Raw genomic sequence first — 23,046 nt, forward strand, 5'->3', positions numbered from 1 at the left:
TGTTTAATCTCGCCTCCCCTGCCACATTTCTTGGCTGCCTACTCTCCCTGCTCCTGTCAGTCAGGTTGTACTCAGGGAATGTAAATGCACAGAAAAAGTCCAGAGTCAATTAGAACTAATTAGGTGTTTTATCTGCTGCTTTGGATTATCCATGCCCTCTATGGATACACAGCATAGGCTAGTTGAACAACCACCCCTGGATTGGGGAGCGTTCTAAGATTCACACACAGCTTCCTATTGTCTATGCTAATGGAGGTAAAGGGTGGTGTGAATGTACAACAGAGACATTTAAAAACCAAGGTATAGTTCACACACATTTTAATTATACATTTCAGTGAGTGTTTACAACTTTATATAACTGTCCATCCATTACCACAATCAAGGCATAGCATACTTTAACGTCACAAAAAGTTTTCTTGTGCCGTCTTAGCCAATCTGCCCTTACCTTGGCCCCAAGCAGCCACCAGTCTGCTTTCTGTCACTATAGATTAGATTTGTCTTTTTTAGTGTATCACATAAATGGAACCATAGAATATGTATTCACAAGTTATTTTTACTTGACTTTTGAATGGTTTCTCTAATTTCCTTCCCAGCAATGTCTGGTTCAGGCTGATATTAAAATGTGTTCATGTTCCCTATATCCACACTGACTTGACAGGGTAGACAGAGCTGGGACATGGAAGAAACGTGAGAGGCAAGACATGGAGGCTCATGAGCATAATTATTGACAATGAGAAGAATGTTGGCTCTCCCCAGTATTTGTAGAATATGACAAAACAGTGTGCCTATGTTGTGCCCTGAACCTATTTTCAAGGTCATTCAATACAGAGTCTCCTAAATTTAACTGCCAAGGAATTGTGTGTGTTTTGCCTTGAATGGACATTTGGAAACTCCAGACTCTAGCCAGCCCCTCTCAGCCACAGAGTCATTGCTCCCTCTGGTGTAAACACAGAGATTTGTCACCCTGTGTCAGGCATTCCCACCCACCGCAGCCCTCCCTGGACCACAAGGAGCCAAGGGCAGGCAAGAAAGCTGCAGACTCCCTCTGGCTGTCGTTAGGTTCCTGGGTCAGAGGCTGAGTTCGTGAACACAGAGGAACACTGAGATCAACTGCTTGAGAGAGGACAGGAATAGAGAGAAGGGAAACCCCAGCTAGACATGCAAGATAGAGAGGTGAGGGGGCAGAGGCACAGCCGGAAAAACAAAACAAGAAGTGATAGAGGGATGAGTTTTTTCCTCCATTTATGAAACATCCTAAAAATTTACTCCTCTGCCCGAAATAGATTCAGTTCCAGGATATGGGAATCCTTGAGAAGTGAATTNGTCACTCAGTAAAGGATTGTTGAATTTCTTTGATTGCACAAATGCTCCTTCCTTCCCAAGTGTATGCTATGGATCATATTAAAGCACCTGACTTCTATGTAGATGGGATGGGAAAGTTAATAATTAGGAAAATAAACTTTAGAAACCCTAGTCATGTTTGACCATGTTTTGACAGTTTGAAACTGTGTGGCCCTGTTGCTGACTAATTACCCAGATACACACAATAAGGTCAAAAGAAGGGACAGAAATCAGAAGGTATAGAAAGCCCAAAACTGGTCTATATATCATCAAACTAGTATGCTGGTTTCACCAAACTCAACGTCAAACCAGTATCTATTAGAGGCTGATTTGTATCCAAAGTAGTTAATATAACTTATTGCACTGTAATTCCAGTTACACTTCTACACTTATTTAATGCATTTCTTTGGGTTGACATAAATTTATTGGCCATCTATTATGTGCCAAGACCAGGTGACCAGCCATCCCTGGTTATCTGTGACTAAGCAGTTTCCTGAGACACAGGAATTTTCAGTGCTGAAGCTAGGAGAGCTCCAGGCAAAACAGGATGGTTGGACACCAAAGAAGCACCGAGCTTGATGCTTGATAAAAGTAGATGTTGTCCCTGCCCATGTGGAGCTCTACGATATAGTTGGTTCTTATTTGGCATTCTTAGCAATTAAAAGTCAGTTTACATCCTGTAACTGTATTTTCAAATCACATATGTTAGAGTTTATTAAACAGCAGTCAAGGCCGTCCAACACTTCCAGGTGCTAACACCATAAATCTCCATAGTAGAGTTGGCTGTGTGTGTGGAGGGAAGAAGAAAGACTTTGGAACAGGAGGGTAAGCCGAAGTTCAGTTCATTAATGTAGTCATTGTTCTACCGGCTGTGAATTCCAACCAACTTTAATCACAGCCTGAGCCAGTTGTCTGTTGTTCTTGGATCAGCAGGCATGCTCCATCTTCAGGTTCTCAGTCCTCTTTGTGATACTAATTTTGACCTGATGGTAGGACTGTGCCTTCTCTGGAAAGGACCAGGAAATGTCAACTTTTCCTGGGGAATGTGGAGGTAATCTGATGGTGGCATCTGCTGATATGGCCACCACAGCTGGCTGGAGCTGACTTTTCTTCACCATTCTTCCATATTCATTCTCCCTATAGCTGGGTGCTGGGCCCTCCCATTTTGGCATATGGATGACATATTTCCCCTTTTAGGATGCCAGTCCTCCCAGATAGATAATACACACTTCTGAGCTTAATAATCTGAAGATCCTATCCTTCCATGGGAGCCACCTACTCAACAAAGACTGAAGGTCCTTCTTCCTCATTCCAAGAATAAGTGGAGTACCTCTCACTCAATGGCAGATGTTTCTCTCTAATCTCCAGCCTTCACCCCTGCTAGGCTTTCATAACCACCACCACTGCTTTTCTACTATTGGCTGGGCATTTTCACATCCATTATTTTATTTATACTGGACAACAACTCAAAGTAGATATTGTTATCTCCACTTCCAGATGAAGAAACTGAGGGGCAAAGAAGTTAGGAAACTTTCCCTGGGTCACACATTATAAATGGACAGAGTAGAAATGGAAACTCACTCTATCACTCTTTTGTGAGAGTTGATTTGATGACCTGGGAGGGAACAGATCTTGTATGCTTGAAAAGAGCTTGTATATCTTGCATGCTTGAAAATAAGTGTGAGGAAGATTTCAAGGGAGAAGCAATTTTGTGTCTGTTGACTTCTAAATTTTGCTTAGTGAGGGGTGGGTGTGCCAGGGAACACTGTAAATCAGGGAAAAGGCCTGACAAAACCCTAGTTTACTTCCTTGCACTAGATCAAATGTTAGTTTCTAACTATCTGTGAGTTTCTGCTTTGAAGCAGTAAGAAATTAATTTTAAAATGGTCTTAGGAGGTTTTAAAGGACAGATTTTCAACAGATAAAACTAAAATGCTTAGTTTCATTTCCATGGAATTTTATGGCAAAGATGCTTTTAGTGATCCGGAGCCACTCTTTAAAAGATACAGACCAAGGAAGTTGGAGAGTCTTATCTTTTATATTGCGGCAGCCTCAACATTGAGACACAGCACTGAAGTTCCCAGAGCCTGACCTCATCACTACCCACCATTAGCAGAGTGATCAGGATAGTCCAGGGATCCCAGAATGAGCATTTACAAATGAGGAAAATGACACCTACAGCAATATGTCAACAATGTCTTGTGAACTGCCTGGTTTATAATAGGTGCTCTATAATTTTATTGAATAGGGGAATAAAGGAACAAATGAAACAAGTGATTTTCCAGAAGGTCACACAAACAGGGACAAAATCCAGTGTTCTAAACCTTCACTCCATCTCTTAATCTAGTCGTGTCATCCTCTGGGTGAGCCTAGCCCACTTTAAAATGGATATTCAGATATCGGAATGAATAGAGCAGTGTGCCTGACTTAAGTAATATCAAAATTTTAATTAGAGATGTGGAAAAGATGGAGTCGATGAAGCTCCCCTGTTATCCAGAGACCATGACCATTCCAGGTGGTTGGTTTCGTTTCTAATGCACATCTGCTCCACCTCACCAATTGCTTTGCGCAATATGCAGTTCACATTACAAAGTCAACAATTCTTTATCATCTGTGTGGTCAGTCACCCTTTCATTGTCCCTCCCTTGTAATTGTTTAATCTCGCCTCCCCTGCCACATTTCTTGGCTGCCTACTCTCCCTGCTCCTGTCAGTCAGGTTGTACTCAGGGAATGTAAATGCACAGAAAAGTCCAGAGTCAATTAGAACTAATTAGGTGTTTTATCTGCTGCTTTGGATTATCCATGCCCTCTATGGATACACAGCATAGGCTAGTTGAACAACCACCCCTGGATTGGGGAGCGTTCTAAGATTCACACACAGCTTCCTATTGTCTATGCTAATGGAGGTAAAGGGTGGTGTGAATGTACAACAGAGACATTTAAAACCAAGGTATAGTTCACACACATTTTAATTATACATTTCAGTGAGTGTTTACAACTTTATATAACTGTCCATCCATTACCACAATCAAGGCATAGCATACTTTAACGTCACAAAAGTTTTCTTGTGCCGTCTTAGCCAATCTGCCCTTACCTTGGCCCCAAGCAGCCACCAGTCTGCTTTCTGTCACTATAGATTAGATTTGTCTTTTTTAGTGTATCACATAAATGGAACCATAGAATATGTATTCACAAGTTATTTTACTTGACTTTTGAATGGTTTCTCTAATTTCCTTCCCAGCAATGTCTGGTTCAGGCTGATATCTAAAATGTGTTCATGTTCCCTATATCACACTTGGACCTTGAACGGGAGACAGGCTGGGACATGGAAGAACGTGAGAGGCAAGAACATGGAGGCTGCATGAGGCATAATATTGACATGAGAAAGAATGTTGGGCTCTCCCGCAGTATTGTAAGAATATGACAAAACAGTGTCCTATGTTGTGGCCCTGAACTATTTCAAGGTCATTCAATACAGCAGTCCTCCTAAATCTTACAACTGCCAAGGAATTGTGTGTGTTTTGGCTGAAGGGACATTTGGAAACCCAGACTCAGGCCAGCCCCTCTCAGCCCACAGAGTAAATTGCTCCCTCTGGTGTAAACACAGACGATTTGTCACCCCTGATGTCAGGCATTCCCACCCACGCGCAGCCCTCCCTGGACACAAGGAGCCCCAAGGGCAGGGCCAAGAAAGCTGGCGACTCCCCTGCTGTCGTTAGGTCCTGGGTCAGAGGGCTGAGTTCGTGAACACAGAGGAACCACCGAGATCAACTGCTTGAGAGAGGACAGCGAATAGCAGAGAAGGGAAACGCCCCCAGCTACGACATGCACGCATAGGCAGAGGTGAGGGGCAGAGCCCACAGGCCGGAACAAACAAAACACAGAGCTATAGAGGTGTGTATGAGTTTTTTCCTCATTTATGAAACACCTAAACGAAATTTACTCCCCTCTGCGCCGAAATAGATTCAGTTCCCAGGATATGGGGAATCCTTGAGAAGCTGAATTTTAAGCATGGAAATGGCCGATAGAATCTTTAAAACAACTTAATATACCCCAGGTGCTGCTGGCCTGCCTTAATCTCCTTAAAGCCTCCAAGTAACCCAACCATGTGTTTAAAGTCTCATAAATCCTGCACTAAGCTTAAAATAGGGAGATAACAATCCGGTTCAGCAAGCTTAGGGGTAAGGACAGGAGATGGCTCCCAATGGGCCGTTTAAAAACCCCAGCAGCACAGGGCTTTTCATAAATTTCTCGCCAAGAAACAGCTAAACACATGAAAACATTCAGATTTCTGGGTTGTGGTTTTCATAAGTTCTGCAATTTGTCTTTTTCTTTTTTCAGCGGGTGGGACTGGGGTTCAAGGAGCATTGACTAGTCAGCCTGGAACGAAAAAATTGGGCAAGACCCGTCTCACGTCGGTCGCTTTTAGGCAAAAATAAACCAACGAAAAATAATAACAAACTACTACCGAAGCTCCATTAGACCCAAAACGCAATGTCGGCCTGGGCGCGGGTGGCTCAAGCCTGTATCCGCAGCACTTTGGGAGGGACCCCGAGAGCGGCCCCCGATCACGAGGTCAGGCGATCAAGGACCCATCCTGGTCTAACACGGTGAAACCCCGTCTCTAGCTAAAAAATACAAAACTAGCCGGGCGAAGGGTGGGCGGGCGGCCTGTAGTCCCAGCTAACCGGGAGGCTAGGCAGAAAAAATGGGCGTAAACGCGGAGGGGCGGAGCTTGCAGGAGCGAGATCGGCCCACTGCACTCAGCCTGGGCGACAGAAGCGACAGTCCGTCTCAAAAACGAGAAAAAGCATGTTCCCGGTAAAGCACGGCAACCAGAATGAATCGCCTAGTTTTTTGTTAAAGCTTGTTAAATTGTTAATTTATGCCAAAAAATAGAAAGTTAGGATACATTCTCAATTCTACTCATTCTTTCTTTTTCATTCCTACGCACACGCCAGGCACCTAGCCACTGAGCTGAGGACACACACACCACCTCTCCTCATCCGCCCTGTGGCTGCAAAGGCTGCGATTTCTCTGGTTCCACTTCATAATATTTTCATTATAAACAGTGATTCTCAACAGCTGTTTGAGAAGGGTATTGGAGAAGCCACACTCTGCTAGGAAAGTCCAGGGGGTAGCAATGAGAGACTCCAGTAGGGAAGGCTTTCTGTGTGAAGAGCTTTGGGTACATTACCCAAATTTTATCCTCACAGCGGCTGTGTAACGAAAAACTTATTATTATCCTCTGTTTTACAGATGAACGAAGGCTAAGGTTCAGACGTTTACAGTAATTTACCGCCAGCTAGCATGGCTGGGCAAATGATGGAGGCAAAAATTCCAACCCCGAGTCTCGCTTTAGAAGACCTGCTCTATCCAGGATGCATCCCTACCTTCTGTGGGGCAATAGACCCAGACCCACAAGAGGCATTTGGAAGAATTCACATATCACACACTCTAAGAATTGATAGTTACTCGCTTCCTCCTTTTCTGGCCTGGATCCAGTGACCTTTCAAACCCCAAAGTCCAGAAAACCCTACTGTGTTAACTGGTCTTTTCAGAAACTCAGTCGCAATGTAGAGAAATGATAAGAGTCCCCAGGCCTTGGTCGCTTGCTACAAGTTCCAATTGGCTGGCCAGGGATGTACCACCAAGTGACTGGAAAACATCGTGACCGTTATTTCCTTACTACCAAATACGGCCAATCATCGTGACAGCCAATAAAAAGTGACATTATTCAAACCACGCTACAGAGGACAACTAATAGCTTAATTCGCAAGAGAAAACTCTGAGAAACAGTCTAAGACACACATCTCAAGAATAATTCCACCTACAAGGGACTGAGGTTGTTGGGATATTTATACTCATCCGCCACCAATTCATTGGCTGAGGGAGTCTCCTGGGGGACAGGACAGTTACTTTTCCCAGTGTTTCTGACTGGGCCGTGTGTCTTAAGGCCTCAAGGGGGTGACACTTCGCAAGGGTTCCAGGTTAAGTCCCTCAAGCAGCCACGATGCAAATCCCTGGCAGATGGAAGATGTCTGGAAGACACTGAAATGGTAAGGCAGCCTGAGGGATATGCATTCAGCTGTTTGGGCACAACTAAGCTCCCATAATTTCCAGACGGGAAAATCCAATTGGAGGAAGTTAAACATACCAACTACTCACTAAGCAACTGTCCCGAGGTATTTTGAGGTGCAGGGTTGTGTTGCTAATGAGCTTGAGTTCACAGTCCCAGGCTAAGAAGATAATTGAGCTGAGGACACACACAACCACCCTCTCCTCATTCCCCTGCTGCTGTGGCTATCAGACTTTCTCCTGGCTCCACATCAGTAATATTTCTCACTACAAAGAATGATTCTCAACAGCTGTTTGAGAAAGTATTGGAGAAGCCATATTCCCTTAGAGACTCCAGGGGATACATGAGAATCTAAGGGCAGGGACAAAGTCTATATTTAAAATATACATTTACAACTGCCTCACCCCTCACCATGCCAAGTCCCTTGACACTAGGTAATTGTAAGGAATGGTAATAGGAATATAGGATAAACTAATTCCTGATCAGATGCAGTAAGTCAATATCCTCTGAAACAAACAACTGTTCAGCTAAAGGTGTTGCCTCTTTTCTAAACCTTTACGAAAAGATACAGTGAGGCATCAAAGGAAGTAATTTTAACTGTGCACCAAGGATGGTTTGATTATTTCAGGAAGTTGCAAAAGACCAGAGTTTAGGAGAAGCTGCAAGGAAAGTTGTAAGTGGCTCAGCTTCTGCTGGTTCAACATGAGACTCATCCAACGTCCAGTTAAGTTGGAAGTCAGAGGTTTCCTGTTTTGCTTCAAGGGATTACTACTGTCTGTTCCCTTATCCCCAAATCTCACCTGTACCCTGGCCCTTCCCTGAGCTCATCTGTATTATAAAATGTTTACAGAGTGGTTAAATTGGGAGTGATAATGCCAATCATTTATGCCAAAGTAATCTCAGTTACTTTGTCTCCATAATACTCCAAATCACAGGACCTGAATTATGCCTATGATCTGAACCTCTGTTTTTTCAGGTTATGAAAAAGAGTTAAAGAAAAGGAAAGGTAGTAGATGATTCCTCCAGGTAAGCTGTGCTTCTTTTACTTTTATGTCATGTGATTCTTTGGCTGTTCATGAAAGTTGTTGTTGGTGCTTATAATTTTCCCTCTGAATGCCTAACCATTTTATTATAGCTCACAACACCTCCCCTTCTAGTTGAGGTCTTGGTTGCTGGACGCAGCCTTAGAGAGGTCAGCAACAGTACTGCTTTACCAGATACTGACTTCTCCAATTGGAGCTTCTCCTTTTGCAGCTCCTCTAAAACAATGGCCTCCACATCATTTATGGTGGTGTTAGAAGTACTTACAGGGGTAGGAGTGTGGCCTTCTCATATTTACTATCTAAGGGCTTCAATCCATCTACCCTTTGCCTCTGGGAAAAGAAGAAACTTAAGTCATCTTCCCTTCTCCCCATGCCCCTCACTCTGTACCTCAACTTGATGGAGAGATTTCTCACACTGAGTGGGCATCACTCAGTAGAAGGTGGTGTCCTTTCTCTGCCACTCTCCTTTCTTCCTCCTCCCTCTGCATTGTTGAAGATGCTGTCTGATTCTCAGTTCTCTTCTCTCATGCTTGCTGTGGTACTTTTATCACTTTTGGGATCTGTCACATGAAGAAAGTCTTCTAACTTGGGCTTATGCTTAGGGGGAAAGAGAGGCACAGGTAAGCCTCTAGCCTAGGCCACACGCTCTAGACCACTCAACAAAGAGAGGCACTTATCTTTCAGACACAAGCTCAATGAAGAGCTCCTTTCCTTTGTCATTGCTCCCTGTGCATGTATGGATCATCCTTAGGAACTTTATGGGGAAGACAAAGAAGACTATGTCCCCTGCTTGGGGACATGATTTGACCATTCCCTGAAGTCTCCTGGCCTCCTCCTTTCTTGGCCCTATGTTTTCTGTAAACATTTTCAAGGAGACAGAAAACATTATAAGAATGAAACAATTAATACCTGTTTATCCCCTTCCTAATTCACCAGCTGTTCATCTTTTGCCACATTTGCTTATCTGTATGTGTGGTGTGTGTGCAATGTTTTCGTTTTTCTGCTTTTAATTATTCCAAACCATTTGAAAGTAAGTCATAGATATCAGAGCACTTTATCCCCAAATGGTCCAGAAGACCTCTCCTAAGAATAAGGACATTATACTGTTTTTATATAATGTGTATAACTGCAATACTATTATTACTCCTAAGAAAAGTAACAATAATTCCAGAATATCAGATATCCCCAGTTGTTTCAAGAAAGCCTTTTATAGCTGTTTTCATTGTGCTAAAATACACATAATATAAAATGTACCATTTTAACCATTTTTAAACGTACTGTTCAGTTGCACTAAGTACAGTCACATTGTTGCACAACCATCACCACCATCCACCTCCAGAATTTTTTATCTACCCCACTGAAACTGCATCCAGTAGAATACTAACTCCTCAGCCCTGGCAACCACCATTCTACTTTCTGTCTCTATAAATTTGACAACTCTGGTACTTCATGTTAATAGAATCACAACGTATTTGTGCTTTTGTGACTGACTTATTTCACTTAGCACAATGTCTTCTAGGTTTATCCATGTTGGGACATGTGTTAGAATTTCCTCCCTTTTTAAAGCTGAATGATATCCCATTATGTGTATATGCCACATTTTGTTTATCCAGTCATACATTGATGAACCTGTGATTGCTTCTACTTTTTGGATTGTAAATAATGCTGCTATGAACGGGGGGTACAAATATATGTTCGAGTCCTTGAGTCCACTTCTTTTGGATGTATATCCAGAAGTGGGATTGCTGGATCATATAGTAATTCTATGGTTAATTTTTTGAGGAATAGCCATCCCATTTTTCACAGCAGCTATACCATTTTACACTCCCACTAGCATGCACAAGGGTTCCAATTTCTCCACATCCTTACCAATACTTGTTATTTTTTGTTGCCTTTATTTTATTTTATTTTATTTTATAGATGGGGTCTTGCTATGTTGCTTATGTTGGAGTGCAGTGGCTATTCACAGGCATGATCATAGCGCACAGCAGCCTCTAACTCCTGGTCTCAAGGGATTCTCCCACCTCAGCCTCTTGAGTAGCTGGGATCACTGCACCTGGCACTTTCTTTGTATAACTTAATGCGTTTGATCTCATTGTGGTTTTAATTTGCATTTCCCTCATAATTAGTCTTCTCGTGTGCTTATTGGCCCGTTGTACATCTTCTTTGGAGAAATGTCTATTCAAGTCCTTTCCCCATTTTTTAATCTGTTTTTTTTTTTAATTTTATTTTGTGGGTGTTGAGTTGTAAAGATTCTTTACATATTATGCATATCACTTTGCAAATATTTTCTCCCATTCAGTGGTTTGTCTTTTGTCTGTGTCGATTGTGTCCTTTGATGCACAGAAGTATTTAATCTTGATGTAGTACAATTTATCTATTTTTTCTTTTCTGAGCTTTTGGTGGCAACTAGAAAATTTTAAATTATATGTAGCTGACATTACATTGTTATTGGACAGTTCTGGCCTAGAAGCTTGATTAGATTTAGGTTGATCAATTTTGGCAAGAATACTTCATAGTCTGGACACAGTGGCTTATGCCTATAATACCAGCACTTTCAGCCAGATTGCTTAAGCCCAGGAGTTCGAGACCGGCCTGTGCAACATGGTGAAACCCCATCACTAAAAAAATACATAAAAATTAGCCAGGTGTGGTGGAACACATCTGTAGTCCCAGCTACTAGGGAGGCTGAGGTGAGAGGATCACTTGGGACTGGGAGGTCAAAGCTGCAGTGAGCTATGATTGCATCGCTGTACTCTTAACCGGGTGACAGAGTATGACTCTATCTCAAAAAAAAAAAAAAAAAAAAAAAAAAAAACACTTCATAGTTGATGTTGTGTACTTCATAATATATCACAGCAAGAGGTATATATCTAGTTGTCCTACTGTTAGTGATGCTGAATTTGATCATGTGGTTAACTGTCAGATATCTGGATTATAAAGTACATTTTCTCTTTACAATTTCTAAATAATTTGTGAGATGATACTTTGGCACCAGAAAACCATTTCAGATATTATCAAACCTTGACACTGGTTAGCCCTCTTAGAGAAACGTACAGAACAAAATTAAGGAAAAGAATCAATGAGTCAGATCCTAAAGGCATGACCCTCCAGGAAGGCAGTTCAGATAACTCCTTGCCTTTGTACCCTGGCTTTTTGGTGGCTGCAACAGCCAGAGAACATGTCTTTTTAAGTCAGATATTACCAAGCATTGGCAAAAGGTGGGGAAAGAGAGCCCTCACCCCCTGCAGGTGCAGCCACTCTGAAGGACAGTTGTGCACCTTAAATCCACCAAGGCCACTCCTGGGTATACACCCGGGGACATTCTTCCCAGGGAACACAAGATGTTCCTAACAAGCTTCACTACCACCCTGCTGGAGGCAACCTAGGTGTCCATCTCTAAGGAATGTATAGGTAAAATGTAGTATGTGTATACAATAGGATAATGAATTATATTTTCATTTAGAAACCTGGATTGATCTCAAAAATGGAGTTAAAAGAAAAAAAAGCAAAAACAGAATGGGATTTATAGCGCAATTCCATTTATGTATCAAACACACACATAAAGCTGCCTTGTATATTTTTGTAAGGATGCTTATATATCTAAATAAACATCTGTTGGACGGATTGGAAGAACTATATTAAATGTATTAGAGTGGATGCCTATGGGAGGAGGGCAGTGGGATTAGGAATGATAGATGAAGGGGAAAAAACAATAAACCTTTAAAAAAAAAAAGTTTCACAGAAAGGTTGGTTCTTCTGTGAGTAAATGATAATATTCCATGACCTGAGAAGCAGGATTACCTCAAACATGTACACCTGAATTCCAAAAGATAGAAAAAAGATAAAAATTTGATATAATGCTAGATTTTGTCTGTTTTCATATTCAAAACAAATGAGCTGTTTCCTGCTTTATAGGTTTTCTATTGTTGCCATACAAATTACTATACACTTAATAGCTTAAAACAACATAAATTTATTGTCATATAGTTCTGTAGGTAAGAAGTCTACCACATGTCTTACTGGTAAAAAATCAAAGTGTTGGTAGCACTGCGTCCTTTTCTGAGGGCCGTAGGAGAGTTTCCTTGGCTGTTCCAGCTTCTAGAGATCACCCACATTTCTCAACTCACGGCCCTCCTCCTTTGTCTTCAAAGCCAGCAAGGGCAGCGCTAGTCCTTCTCACATCTCCTTCTCTGACTCTGACCTTCTCTTCTGCCTCCCTCTTTCACTTTTCAGGACGCTTGTGCTTATATGGGGCCCACCTGGATCATCCAGGACACTCTCTCTATCTTAAAATCAGCTGCTTAGCCACCTTAATTTTATCTGCAACCTCCACTCCCCTTTGCTATGTAAGGTAACATATTCACAGGTTCTAGGGATTAGGACATGAACATTTGGTAGTCTGTTATTCTGCCCACCACACCTCAGCATATGTCAAACACTGAAAAACACAAAACCGTATACTCTTTCTCATTGTGAATGAGTTATTCAGCCAAATGACAAAAGATACGTTTATGCTACTATGTGCTAGATCCCAATGGTAAGAGCTGAAGTTATAGTAGTGGTCAGGAGTTGGGGGTTTGGTGATGTTCCCTCCCTTGTGACAAAAATTCCCACTCTGGCATATTTTAGCTAAAGGATACATGAGAAGTATTCTGATTAAGCTGTCTTATTACAGTGTAAATGACTGGCTTCTAGAAGAAATATTTACGTCCTTTTCAAAAGAAGCACCCTAACCCAGGGCCTCTTAAAATTTAATGGGCATACAAATTGCCTGGGAATCTTGTCAAATGGAGTTTTGATCCAGTAGGACTGGCATGAGGCCTGAGTCTGCTTTTTCACAAACTTCCAGATGATGCTAATGCTACCTGTCCAGGGCTGCACTTCTGTTTGAGTTAGAGAGCAAGACCCTAACTCAAACAGACCTCCAATTGTAAGCGATAGTCACTCTGACCCTGCCATCAGTCAATCTTTATGATGGGCTTACCTCCTTCTAAGAGGTGATGGTAGTCAATCAGCTTTGCAAAACACCACACTTTGTCACTGTGACAAAATACCCCCAACAGAGAGGACATCTTGCCTACTGGGAATGCTCTCGGTTTCCCACAAGGATGGTTTCTGACCAAGACCCACATTCATCTCCAGATATGGGTGTGCTATATACAATCCTTGATAGGTTAGTGAGTCTTCGGTTTCCCCGGCCAGGACTCCTAACCTCCGAGACTGATGCCCCCCAGACAGTGTGACCCAGTGGCCCAGTATCTGAATTCATATCTATTGTCAGAAGTGTATGTGATTGGGCAAAATCAGGACCGTATTGGGACAGATTACCTGAGCTATTTGAGGAGTGCCTTACTAGATCAAGTTATAGAGACTGACAAGATTCAACATTATCTCCTTACTAGTATTTTGCAAACTAGTTCCTTCAGGGCTGAGAAATAGATGAGCAGAAGACAGAGCAGAAGCAATAGAATCTCCATAGGTAAGTTGAGCTCTCTTTATAGCGACCTCAAGGGAACTCTGGCCAAAGAAACTACCTTAGTAAAGCTCAAGGATCAATGGGAGAACACATTATCACATTCAGGTGAATTGATAATGTAATTTGTAAGGTAAAAGAATGCAAGTTCCTATATATACCACGTGGCTGTTCCTAATAAATGAGTTTGGGCAGTACCACTTCATACTACACTTTTGAACATTGATGGACTTGGGTGTTCCCTGAGCTGCGATTTCCCCAAATCCTTTTTTGGGCTGCAAAACTTTGATCACTTTGGGGCAACAAAGCAGAACCATACCTGTAGTTCTACACCTTCTACTTACAAGATAACTAGGTGCATCTCATCTCTTCGGCAGAGTGCTGTTACAACATTTCCCCTGAGGATTCCTTGAGGAACCTCCATCTTATGGCATCTATAGGCCTTCTTCCCAAATTATTCTGGGTGGGTAGCTGCTAAAAACCCTCTTGTATGAACAAACACTGTGGGAGCTCCCCGACTCAAGCAGCACAGATCCAAAGTTGGTACCCCTGCAATAGAGCAATGGTGGAAGACATGGATCTCTGCCAGGTGAAGAGGAGACATATTCTGACTATAGCAGGACTTAAAGCTGTCAATTCATCCAGCATCTCAGCTGAATGACCTCCTTGAGAGCTGTTTCCTATTGTAGAACAAATTAAGTTAGGGGTCACTATTTTCTCTCACCCTAAGTACTCATTCAAGTATTAAAGTGTCGAACTTTACATCAGGCCACAGCTTTTAGGACACAGACTCTAATATCCATCATTTTATGGATTTGAAAAAAATGAAGACTAGCTATGAAGGCCCAGGAAACCAGCTCACCCTCCCACCCTTCTGTTTACATCTCACTCCCACCTCTATACTTTTTATCACTTTCATACTTTTTATTTCCTTCTTCCCTTTCGCTTAGCTTGAAATGATGGTGCCTGAATTTCTTGCCTCCACCAAAACTGGATAGATGGCTTTTCTCCCTCTCCTGAAGGGAAGAAAGTTGTGAAAGCCTGCAGATAAGGGAAGTAAATAGATCAAGAGTAAACAGGCAGTTCATGGTAGAGATGATATCCAAACCCAGCTCACAGAGGCCAGTCAGGTGACTTGTATGAAGTCACATATCTAGTTGATGGCAATGCTGGGACCAGAACCCACCTCCAACTTCAAGACTTTTTCCCACTAAACCTTCCTCAACCATAACTAGAACACCCTTCCCCTTATCTGACAGAATGATACCTCATTATGGATTCAAAAATACCTTTGAAGATATTCACCTTGAAAGCTGAAGGTCAAGGTCTGTTTTGGGGAAAAGGGTAAATGGAGCTATCTGGGAATGCTACTGATCAGGCCTGGGTCTTTTGTCTCACAGTCAAATTAGCCTTCCCACCTAATTCCATTTTTAGGGTTTAAGCTTTTTAATTCTTTTCCAACGCAATCCCTGTCTGGCCATGTGTTATTACTATCTTGCTATTTCAAGTTTCTCTCCAGCTGGGTAAATCTTCATTCTGTGTCCTAGCCCTGGGTTTTCTCTTTGATTTCCTCTCATCTGCCCAGGAGGCCAGCCTACCCTCCCAACCCTCTATTCACATCTCATTCAACTCTTCCCACTTCTATACTTTTCACCACTTTCATACTTTCTACTTCCTCCTCCCTTCCACTGCTCTTGGAACCATGACTTCTGACTTTTTTGCCTTCACCAAAACTGGATGACTTTTCTCCCTCTGCTGAGGGAGGTGGGGGACTGGGGGGAAGCCGTGAAAGCCCAAAAATGCCATCTTTCATCTTATTTTCTATTTCTAGCACATATTCTATTTATAATTCTGCCTCCCTCATAGCAGATTGACACAGCACTCTGCTTAGTTCCCAGAATAAATGCAATTCAAGAATGAGAGGCAAGTCCAGGCTCCCAGGATTCTACTGCAGTCAGCCATTTGTTAGGGTTTTTTCTGCTAGCATTTGAGGAGTGTCTCTGTTGGTAGCTGTGCTTCTCTGAACCCATCTTCCACTGTCCTGAAAATGCCTTCCATACAGGATTCTCTTCATGGCAGATTTCCTTTCCTGATCATGTCTGGACCAACCTTATATCAAAGGCAGCTTTTATTCCCCACACATACATTGACTGTGCCATAAAAGATATTTAAATATTTGTTGGATAAACAAATGAATACTGGCATGTTAAATGACAAGTCATAACCTGAGTTTGTGGGAAGCCAATCTGCAATTATAGTTAATCCACAAAGTAAATAATACATGTAAAAATTTACATTTTCAAATTAAAAACCAATTTTATATGACACTCAATATCTCCGATGTCCCATCACCAAATCATTATAAAACCTGAAGGAAAGAGCAACATTTGCAGAGTAACTTCCACCTCAGGAACTGTGCTTTGCTCACATAATTTTATTTATTCTACAACTTGTGAAACAGGTATTATTATCCCCACTTCGTAGGTAACAAAACTGAGACCCATGCAAGTTGAGTAGCTTAGCTTAGGTAACAGAAGAAGTAAGTGGCAAAAAATGAATTAGACCCAAGTTTATCTGACTTCAAAGCTCACTTTGAAACCAAAAGAGGACGTGGGATCTTTGAACACAGCACCTGATGTAGCACATGCTGATGACTTTGGTGCAGACTGTGTTCCCCTTGACTATTTCTTTCCTGCTTAGCACATAGTAGATGCTCAAACAAATAGTTGTTGAATTAAATTATTGACTGTACCATTTAGACTCAAAGTTCCTTAATCTGGTAGTATGCTAACATTCAGGGCTTGATATGGACACTTTAGAAGAAACCCAGCATCAAGCTTTGGAAGGTTATCCTGCGGGGATGCATAGGCCAATGTTCTCTGTCTTGTCTTCATCAGGGAAAACAGACACGGGATGATGACTTGAGTAGGCAAGATGTAGGTAAGAGCTAAGGGAAACATGGTCAAACACTGGATCAAGCCGCTGAGGAAGATAAAATATTTTGCCTGCAGATGCCCGTCACTCTCGGATAAGCCAGGCTTGAGAGGCTGCAGAGGCACCAGGCGCTGCTCTTCTGCATTTGTGGCAACAGTAAGAAGAGTCTCCTAGCAGAAACTGACCTTGTTCTATAGCATCCTCCCCATGGTAATGTGGAGTTGTTAGTTCCCTTCATTGCTCTCTGAGGCGTAGCTTTAATTGTGTCTTTGCTGGTTATGTGAGACAAGAAGGATTTTTCACCTTACGTACATAAGCATAGGTAACAAATTAGGGATGGACTCCTTCTCCTCCCATCCTCCACCCTCAAGTTAGGGTCCCTTGGTTTCTGCTCCTTCTTGGCAGTATACTTAATTTAACTCTCACTTATAATGAACATGGCATATTCATTTTCTGTTCTTTCATTTATTGCCTTCTAATTATGCTCAGCTCAATCCATTTCACTGCAAAGACAAGTCTCCTTCTTTTTTTTCTTTTTTCTTTGAGAACAGAGCCCACCGGTCGCCCAGGCCCCAAGAGGATAGCTGGGAAAACCCACTGCCAGCCTCGAATACAAATAGGAACCTGCAGAAACTGCTGCTTCATGAGTGGGCACAGGGAAGAGGAGATGAAAGAGGACAACAACCTCCAAAGGTCTGAGGTTCAGGCATGGAGGCATCACGGTTCCTCTTGCTCTCTTCCAAGGAGTGCAAACAGGAGCAATTTTATCCAAAGGAAAATGATAACATTGCCTTCTAGGGGATGTTATGTGGTGCTGGAAAGCTACCATCCCCCAAAAAAGCTGTTCCTCACCCATACAGGAGCTTCCATGGCTGAGGGACAGCTAATAGCACTGTTGACATAATTATCTATTACCTTCCTCAATTTTTTAGGCATGTTTCTCCATACTTCAGATCATATTGTATAAACATTTTGCAACCTGCCTTTTCCAGTTAACATTATAGCTTGTAAGCATTTGAGGGGAGGATATTATAAAATCCAGCCATTTTACAGTTGAGGGAGACATCAGGCAGAAATAGCAGCAATGACAGGCACTCCTGGGCTGGCTCCCGGGAGGTCAAATAGTCTTATCCCACCCATGGTATGGTGCACCCATTTATACAACCTCATGAAGCAGTTGGTAGTGGTTGGTTCCTGGAGGTAGGATCAAGGGAGTTGTTGTTTTTTAAAAAAATCTCTTATCTCAACTTCTTGTATTTTTCAAAATCGCAACTTCTTATATTTTTCAAAATTTCATAATAAACCAGTATCAATTTTATAGTCAAAAAAATATTTTAAAGATGTTTCCTTCCTGCTGCCAAGAAAGCAGCAAGGCATTAGAATCTGATTCAAGGCAGAAGAGCTACGCAGGCTCACCTCACCATGCTTGAGGCTCCCCATCTGTGGAATGGGGACAGTCACCCTGGACCTCCCAGAGTAGAGACTGTAACACTGTCACATATAGAGAAGGTGATGTCACTCTAGGACAAGGTGAAGAGATGAGCAGCCCACATCTGGGAGGTGGCCAAGCTTTGTGGCCCACAGCTGCCACCCCTCCAAAGCCCCCCAAAGCCTCTCAGAGGAAGAACAGGAATTTGTCTTATTTATGATTACAACCTCCCAACTCAGCCATCATTCAGAACAGATTGGAACCTTGGTACCTTTAGACCCTGAGAAAGGAGTTAAGCTACATTCTTTTCCCATTGCTCGCGAACAGGTCCAACTCATTCATTAGGCACAGGAGACACGGTAGCTAGGGACCAAGACACTGTTAGGGGTACACAAAATGTTTTAACATATTATATTCATGTATTTGCCATTAATCCAAAACAGTCATAAAATATGATTTTTCATTTTCTTAATGGAGGAAAAGGTCCAAGAAGGCAAAAGTGCTTCCTGCCCACAGAGTCACAACATGACCCTTGTCACTTAGTCTATATTTCAGCTTCATTTTTTCCAAGCCTTTCCATGAAATTATCAAGGTGGATTATGAACCAAAATGTCTACTATTCCTCTCTAATCATCTTCTTCATCATTCTGGTAAAAAGGAAACAGACTCTGGGTGTAGATTTTTGGCATGAAAATAACCAGAGCCCTGAGGTTAAACGGAGACCCTCACAGCAGAATTAGGCAGATGGAAACATATTTGGCAGAGAGCAGAAGAAAACGCTTTATAAATTGCTCCCACAAAAACCATTACAACACTGATGGATAAGACGCAATAACTCTAGAAAATGATCTGGCATTGTCCCTTTTTCCTAGGAATAATTGTCCCTCATTCCTTAGGATAACATTTCTGTGAAATGTGAACATCTTTTTCATAATTTCATAACTCTCGTCCTTTTAAAATTAGAGTTATAAATAAATAAGCACAATTTGCAAACCATTTGATTACATCCCTATACTTTACCAGGATTCCCTAAGGAGGCACTTACACCACTTTTTACGTCATTAAATGTTTAAATAAAAACTCACTGAAGTGAATCGTGGGACAGAAAGGCATTTATGAAGCACATGTTTGGGCACGATGCAGCAGCAGGCTTTAGACGTAGGGAGCACACAGAATATTTGCTCCCTGCAGACCAGGCATAGCATAACGCGGCAAGGGGCTTTGAAGGGAGGGAATACAGGTTTCAAGGAAGGAAGCCAGTAGAGAAATCCCCAGTTTTACTTAGAGTCCCTTATCCAGCATTTTATTATAATTTTCACTGGTAAACATTGACTGAGCACAACACTATGTGAAGAGAGTGGGAATGTTGTATTAAATAGCCCTGACCCACAGGAGTTTGCAACATGGTTAGAAACCATGAAAATACTAGATGTAAGTGGATCACAGCAATATCAAGGCATACATGCTGAATGACAGAGGAGTGGTCCCAACCGTAAGTTTTGTATGAGAGCCAAGAGAAGAGAAAATCCTCAAGTGACTGAGCATCACTGAGGATCCAGCAGGAAGTAGATGGCATACTCGAGAGAGTTTAAGGAAATATTTACTGAAGAATGGGCAGAGCTGAGTGAATCAATCACAGTGGTGAACTTAGGGACTAGCAATTGTGGAAGCCGTAACCACCCCTAGACCTGAAAGGGCAAGGCAGGAAATGATGTTATTGGAGCCAATGAGAACTGGTTCCATGGAAGATGGGGTGCCAAACAGTAGCTGAGGCTATGGATGCAAGGCAAGAAGCTCAGTTTGGGAGCTGGGAAATAAGTACCCAATGTCTGATCACCTGCTGATACCTCCAATAGGCCAAATCCAACCGGCTACTAGACAGCAAGGAAGCCCATGAGATACAATTCTGGTGCAGGCACTAGGTTAGAGAAGACTACAGAATGGACCCTAGCAGGACAAATGGAGGCTAGCCCAGCACACAGGCTGGAGAGCTTGCTACGGGCCTTAAGAGAAAGCAAAGACATATTGGCATAGAAAAGGAAGGGGGAGATCATCTTAAGCAGAAGTAGACATGTGCATATAGGAAATGGGAAATAATTTTTTTCCAGTGAGGAGGCAGTATGTGCACAGTACGTTTTCTTAAGAAGAGTAAGGCTGTAACATTCAGGAAGTTTGGAGGAATTGACATAGGTCAGAGTTTCTTTATCCCAGCACAACTGACATTTGGGGTAGGATAATTATTTGTTTGGGGGACTGTCCTCTCCTTTGTAGGATGTTTAGCAGCAGCCCTGACCCCTACCCTCTGTATGCTAATAGCAGCCCACTCCCAGTTGTGATAACCAAAAATGTTATCACACATTGCCAAATATACCCTAGAGATGCAAAACTACCCCTAAGTTGAGAACCACTGGGACAGGAAACAGAGGACCCCATGATCAGAAAATTGTAGAAACACAGTGTGAATGTAAGATGTTAGCATCTTACATTCTAGAGGTGGCAGGTATGGGCTTAGATCAGTGTGGAGCAGTGAGACTGGCAAGAAATGGACAAAGGCACGGGACCTGTAGGTGAGAAGGCCCTCACCTTCTATGGGATATGTGAGGAAAGGCAGAGGGGAGTGGCTAAGGGTGATTCTTAGGTTTGTAGTGGGATAAGAGGGAGGAGGATGTCTCCACTGACAACACTACGAATGTCTGAGGCTGGCCCTGGGGAAGATGGTGTGCCCCTTGTGAACTTGTTTGAATGAAGTCCAGGACATTTGGACAAGGGACTGAGTTGAGCAGGGAGGTTGAGACTTTAAGTGTAGATCTGAGTCATCCACGCAGACAGCTCGCTGGAAAACTTCTATCCATAGTAGGATAGGAGTTTTCATGAAGGGAAGATAGAGAGAAATCCAAAGACTGAGGAGGTTTTCTTTTCTTTTCTCTTTTTTTTTTTTTTTTTTTATGGTGATGGTGGGGAGCAAGGGAGTGTTGCGCATATTTAGAAGATGAATAATGTGGGATAGAAATAGAAGGCTCTGGAGGCAGGAAAACCAGGCAGTTTTCTGAGGGGTGAGAGTGGGCTGAAGTTCAGCTCCTACCCTACTTTTCAGGCCATATGCCCAAGGGGCTATGTCTGCCCCTGAGCGACCACCTTTTTCTAATGTATGCGAAGGTGCCACACAGCGTAGGAGGGAGTCCTAAGGAGAATCAGAGCAGCCACAGAAGACACAGGTGTCAGGAAGGAAGGAACTGTGTCCAGACAACTCACCCCACTTCCCAGTGGTAAATATTCTCCTTTTTTTACCCCCAATTACTCAGGTCCTTAAAGAAGTAGACTTTGATTAGGTAGACATTTTCATTTATGTGAAATTTTGTGGTTTGTTCTTCATAACTGAGTGGTTATAGGAGGTGTTGCCCTTCTAGGTTCTGGAAAAAGACTACACACAGAGGTAGCAGGAAGAGGAGGGGATCCAGAACCACAATGAGTACCTGTACTTGTCATCCCAATGGTTTCAACTCTGAAGAGAGATGACGGACCTTCCCCATCATTTTCTTTCACAAAGAGGCATATTGTGGTAGGCAGGATTCTAAGATGGCCTCCAACACTTCTACCCCCTGGTGTACATGCCCTGTATAATCTCATCATCCCTGTAAGTGTGGGTGAGGTTCATGAATATGAGAAGATATCATTCCTGTGATGAATATTATGTGGCAAAAGAGAACTTTCAGATGTAATTAAGGTCCCTAATCAGTTGACTTTGAGTTAGTCAAAAGGGAGATTATCCTGGGTGGATCTGACCTAATCAGGTGAGCCTTAACAAACAGACAAAAGAAACACAACAGATGCCTCTGCTGGCCTGGAAGAAAGCAAACATCAGTGTTGTAAACTGACATTCCAGGGCCATGGAACTACGACGTAAAAGTGGCTTCTAGGAGTTGAGAGCAATCCCTGGCCAAAAGCCAGCAAGAAAACAGGGACTTCAGTCCTACATCTGCAAGGAACTGAATTTTGCCAACAACCAATGAATATGGAAGAGGATACTAAGCCTCTTTTGAGAGCACAGCCCTAGCCAACACTTGAATTTTAGCCTGGCAAGACCCTTAGTGGAGGACCAAGCTAATCTACCCAGACTCCTGCCCTATGGAAACAGATCATAAATCAGTGTTGTTTTAAGCTGCTAAGTATGTGGTAATTTGCAATGCAGCAAAAGAAAACAAATGTATATGTGAAAGGAGTTTATGTACACAGGGTAGATTAGCTCCACAGGGAGTCTAACAACCACACCCCACAGCTAAATCCGAGAATTGTGCTGAACCTGAGCCAAGGTCCCGAGTATGGTGTACCCATCATGACTGCTCAGCCCCAGCCTCACCATGATCCAAGCAGCAGGTGGGATAGGGTCACTCTCGGTTTCCTCCTACGAAATGGCACACTTACAATCTGGGGAAAGTGAGCCAAAATATAAGCCACACAGGATAGGGATAACTGACTTTCTGAGCTCACAGCTAGTATGAGACAGTTGATATTTGTTATAAGGCTGAGATAGTAGAGAAGGCAGTCAGGATTCCACTCTCTGGTGCCAGACCTGTAGTTACTTGGCCACATAGAACTTTAGTCCCTAAGATACTGAACATGCAAAGCTGAAGGACGCTGAAGTATCATTTTTCAGAAGGGCCTCTTAGAAGAAGAAAGGAAGGGGAAGCAAGGTGGAAGGAGAGAAAAAAAGGAGAATTTAATTCAGTAAACAAATATTGATGGT

The 23,046-nt window shown here is 42.5% G+C and overlaps 1 long non-coding RNA gene across 2 annotated transcripts in view; it reads right to left on the reverse strand.

Moving 5' to 3' along the window:
• LOC108517417 (uncharacterized) overlaps nucleotides 1–23,046 on the reverse strand; it is a 35,852-nt gene that overhangs the window by 9,033 nt on the left and 3,773 nt on the right. The window contains exons 2-3 of one of the 2 annotated variants that reach the window (XR_001882093.1): nucleotides 8,852–9,060; nucleotides 7,342–7,392 (exon numbers count right to left, since the gene is read on the reverse strand). This is a non-coding gene — a long non-coding RNA (uncharacterized LOC108517417). Of the gene's footprint in view, nucleotides 1–7,341; nucleotides 7,393–8,851; nucleotides 9,061–23,046 lie in introns of those variants that run through there. The other variant, XR_001882092.1, reaches the window with a different exon arrangement.

The sequence above is a fragment of the Rhinopithecus bieti genome, unplaced genomic scaffold (genome assembly GCF_001698545.2).
Source record: "Rhinopithecus bieti isolate Rb0 unplaced genomic scaffold, ASM169854v2 scaffold_39586, whole genome shotgun sequence".
Taxonomy (NCBI): Eukaryota; Metazoa; Chordata; class Mammalia; order Primates; family Cercopithecidae; genus Rhinopithecus; species Rhinopithecus bieti.